At 39.3% G+C, this 5,088-nt stretch overlaps 1 long non-coding RNA gene across 1 annotated transcript; it reads right to left on the reverse strand.

Annotated features, from left to right (window-relative positions):
• Positions 1 to 524: 524 nt before the first annotated feature.
• On the reverse strand, positions 525 to 4,197 carry LOC142719263 (uncharacterized). The gene is made up of 3 exons (XR_012872704.1): positions 4,105 to 4,197; positions 2,764 to 2,798; positions 525 to 586 (listed from the first exon to the last, which is right to left on the reverse strand). It is a non-coding gene; the product is annotated as an uncharacterized LOC142719263 (long non-coding RNA).
• Positions 4,198 to 5,088: the final 891 nt, after the last annotated feature.

The raw sequence follows: 5,088 nt of genomic DNA on the forward strand, positions 1-5,088 counted from the left end.
TCTGGCTAAATAATCCTCTCATTGGTTTTATAACCTCTTCTCATCAATTCCTGCACATTTGGAGAGATACCCAATGTACCTGTGTTACTAGAAATATACTATACAATAACTATATAAATTCTTGAGACTACGCTCAACATGTCAAACGAGGCTCAGTTAACAAGATCTGAACTGGCCGCAAAAGTCTTTGGCAGCAGTGGCAACACCTCTGAAAGAAACCCGGATTTGGAAGCCTCATTCCACAACTTGGAGAAACACCTGGCACAACAGGCAAAACTATGGTGGGATCTCACTACCCTCAAAAATTACGTCTCCAAAAATATGATTCCTAGGGGGCTACGTTTGAAGAAAATGCCATCCTTTATATACACTGAAGACTTTCACACAGAATGGAACCAAACTCTTTCTGATTGTTCCATCAAACTAATGAATCTCATCACGAGACAAGAAGAACAAAAACTAAAAGAATTGGAAATCAAGATTATAGACATCAAAAAAGAACTGGATGTCTACTCAAGCTTACCTGCCTTTTCACAGCTGGATACACGCACGTCTTCTTACATCGACAAACTAGACCTTTCCATAGCTGAAACAAAGAAATCAAAGTTTCAGCGGGACACACGAGACTATATGAACAACGAAGTATATAACTGGAATCGAAAGGAACGCAATTTTTCTAGACCTAGACCCATTCTAAAACAACGCAACCAACAATACAAACGTTATAGAGATATACCGAGCAGGGTAAGCTTCAGTTCCACGGAACCCGACTCTGCAGAAGGCCTATCAGAAGAAGAACATGTTGGAACTTCTTCCCGTCCTCACCATAGACAAGAAGCTACCGCACAAATGTCAAAAAACGAGGCAGGAGGGGCGGGAGGAAGCACAAATCGACCCTATCAAGAACAAACCCGTCACCTCCGGTCGCGAAAGTTCCAGCACTATTAAATTCCAACATAACGAATCTATCATCCTTCCCTCTCTCGGCAGACCAAGAAGAAGTCCTCACTCTGGGCCTTAATTTCGCCCCCAACAATAACTTTAATCTATTCAATACATTGCTAGATATAAACAAATTTATTCGCAATTTAACTGTTAAAAAATACTTCCTTAAAGATTCCATCACAACTGAAGACCCCATTACCACCACGACTCTCACAAGCCAACCCAATAGGGATTTCAAGAACTACAAACACCAACTCACGTCCGAATTCTCTTTCCAAGAACTCAGAACCCTAGCATGTCTAGAAAGTCTGCAACCGGAGAGAACGGACCAAACTGTTATGATGTCTTCAAACTTTATAACCTCCAACCCCAAATTCTATCCTGTGAATGCACGAACTGAATCTATGGACCGATTTCAATTTATCATTGAACAAGAATTACAAAGCATAGCAGATAGACTCAAAACTAACCATCCAAAACCCAACATGCCTAACCGCCTGAAAAAAGCAATGAAAACTTTGAAAGACAACAAAGAACTTACGATTAAAATGGCAGACAAAGGCGGAGGAATTGCCATCATGAATAAATCAGACTATCAAAAATCAATACTTGACATGTTATCTGATGTCAACACCTATAAAAAACTTGACTCAAATCCAACAGTGAAAATAAAATTCTTAATGAAAAGTTTACTGAACGAAGGTCTTCAAGGGGGTTTCATTAATCAGAAACAATTTAATTATTTATATGTTGAACAACCCATTACTCCTATAATACACGCTTTACCTAAAACCCATAAACTAATTAATCCCCCACCAATGAGACCTATAGTCTCAGGGATAGGATCCATATTAGAAAAATTATCAGAATGGCTCGACACCTTGTTACAACCTTTGGCCCAGCAAACTCCAGGTTTTCTAAAAGATACCAAAAATGTCCTTATCTCGTTAAAAGACAAAATTTGGAACGAAAATTATACCTGGTTAACCTGTGATGTTGTCTCACTCTACACATCAATTCCTCATCATGTAGCATACACTGCTTTAGAAAGTCACCTTCAGACACACAGTACTTACGACAGAAATTTTCAAACTTATATCCTAAATGTACTTATGTTTCTAATGAAGCACAATTTCTTCCAATTTGATGGAAAATTTTTTCTCCAACTGAAAGGCGTCTCTATGGGAGCCAAATTCTCCCCATCAATTGCAAACCTGGTAATGGCGTGGTGGGAGGAATTATACATCTTTTCTAGCAACAACCCTCATGGCACTAACATTGAGTGGTATGGACGTTATATCGACGACCTCTTGCTAATATGGAAGGGACCCATTGATCATATTTCAAACTTCGTCGACTATCTTAACCAGAACCCCTACAATCTCAAGTTTACCCACAACCATGATAAAACGTCAATAGTCTTTTTAGACCTAGAACTGGAGGGAAAAATAGGTCAAATTATTACAACTCAAACGCACCGGAAACCCACCTCAGCCAACTCCATTTTGCATGCTACAAGTAATCATTCTAGACATACAATCAAAGCCATCCCAGTAGGAGAACTTCATCGTGCTAAAAGAAATTGCACATCAACTAACCAGTTCAATACAGAACAAGAATGTATCACAACCAGACTGAGGAAGAGAGGCTATCCACAGTGGTCCCTCAACAGAGCCCGAAACATTATTACCAAAAAACCAAGAACTCTACTCCTAGAACAGCACAAAACGACCAAACCAGAATCCAATCAACCAACCTTGGTTCTACAGCAAAGTAACCAGTTTGAGGAAATAAAAAATCTAGTGGATAAGTACTTACCTGTTCTCATGGAGGACGTCGACTTGAGGTCCATCCTAAAGGAAGGATGTAGAATAATAGCAAGAAAAGCTCCATCAATAGGCAGCACACTATCACCATCCCTATTTACTTCACAGGAAACCAAATCAACGTGGTTGGAAACCAAAGGGTTCTACAAATGTGGACAGCACCCCTGTAAGGTCTGCCAATATGCTTACCCTACCAAAACGTTCAGTGACTCTACACAATTAGATACCTATACTATCCAAAATTATATTAATTGCAATTCCGAATCCGTTATCTACGTCATCGAATGCATAGATTGCCAACTAAAATATATAGGCTGCACAAACCGCAAATTTAAAATTAGGATCCTTGAACACCTCAGCTATATAAGAAATGCAAATATTCTAAACATTTCTAGTGCCTCTAAACATTTCATCCATCATCATAATCGATCAGTAAAATCGTTCCGATGTTTCGCCATAGAAAAAATCCACCTCCCCAAAAGAGGAGGCGACTTAAAACATAAAACTCATCTGCGAGAGGCTTTTTGGATATACAGACTAAAAACGAGGTTCCCACAGGGACTCAACCTCAAGAAAGAACTTATGTTTCAGTATTAATATTTTAGTCTGTATTCCAAAGGATACATCCTATTATTTGTACAGCAACTAACACCTTATGAGCAACAGTCTCAAGCCAATGATCTCTCTCCGTCTGTCCCTAAAGTCATCAATATTTTTTGCATACATAACATGTGCTTTTTGTAATGCAATTGATACAATATTTTGACTTTTTTTAGCCAGTCACATTTTTCTTTACTTTTGCCAATTTTCCATTTTCCCTACACTCCCTGCACTCTACACCTATACTTCGATCCAGCGCATAGATACCAAGGGCCCCCCCCCCACTGATTTATTTTTCCATTTAATTAACTACAATACATTCATAGTTCCCTCACTAGTTGACCGCATGTCTTTTTGTATCTTGCACAAACTAAAACATCATATATACCCAACCCGTTTAATATACAATTGTTTTCAGCCTGGGACATCTAAGAGTAGCACCTTCTATATAGACCCACTATATTATTCACCCATAGTTCACACTAGTCCATGCCGGTCCCTAGTAACGCAAACCAAATAAATTGCATGCTCAAAAAACCCTGAGAAACTATACTGTAACTTTTCATAAAGATACCGCCTGTCATAACTACATGTCGTCCTTTATTTATCTCCATATATCACGTTGCTCCTTAGTGTATTAACCAATCTAAACTTTCTCTTTTCATATTTAGTCTTCGTAAAACCGAAATAATTTAACAAGTACCATTATAGACAGCCCGATATACTTACTTACCTTGAACAAGATCGCACTTGGAGCATCAGCTGATTCCAGGAGGCCCGTCAGGTTTCCTTGCTTCCTACTGGCTCATCCGGCCAGCCAATAACACACACAGGATCTAGCATGTAAACAAAGAAGTCAATGTTACGTAACTCACAGAAGCGATGTCCTAACACTTCGTGATCGCAATTTAAAAAAACTGCAGTTAGAAATACACGTTCTCTGTTTTCCCAGGCTTTACCTCTCATCCTTTCATAAGTTTAGTTCACAATCATGTTCTATTTTGTAGCAATCTCACATGTAGAATCTTTAAATACGCTCTGGCTTGCGTTTCAATGATCTATCGTAAGCTGACACGCAATCAAGTCTAATCAGCTGCACAAACCGGAACTCATGTATATAAAAACCGGGGCCCTAGTATCCAAAACTTCAACAGCCATGATTAAGGACGTGCCTAACGTCTGAAACGCGTAGGCTTCAGGACTGGATCGTTATTCACTCCCGTTTGCACACCAGGACTCCAACCTATTGGACCTTTTTAATCGAATATCTAGTAAACTTGGAACTAGTTTCCCTTTTATCCTCTTCAGCGCTGGACTCAACCCTTTTGCCTCTGCCTGTCTATACCCATCGTGTGCCGACACGAGAGCCCGTGCGATGACCGCGACACATACAGCAAGTGTCAGGTGAGCTGGAGGACTTCTTCTCTATATACCTTCTGCTTGAGTTTTCGGCTTTGCCTTACGTGCTCACCTTTGTTATATACACATGCCCTATTCAGGACTAATAGAACCTATCTGTCTACACATGTGTACAACATTCCTGCTTTGAATTTTTTGTGCAACGGGAGAAATTTTTAATGCAAGTCAGTCACGATAATATGTCTACAGGGATTTAATCAATTCGTCTATGCAAATTAAGATCCTCAAAATAATTTTGTATACTATACTCTGGCTAAATAATCCTCTCATTGGTTTTATAACCTCTTCTCATCAATTC

Source organism: Rhinoderma darwinii, unplaced genomic scaffold (assembly GCF_050947455.1).
Source record: "Rhinoderma darwinii isolate aRhiDar2 unplaced genomic scaffold, aRhiDar2.hap1 Scaffold_472, whole genome shotgun sequence".
NCBI lineage: Eukaryota > Metazoa > Chordata > Amphibia > Anura > Rhinodermatidae > Rhinoderma > Rhinoderma darwinii.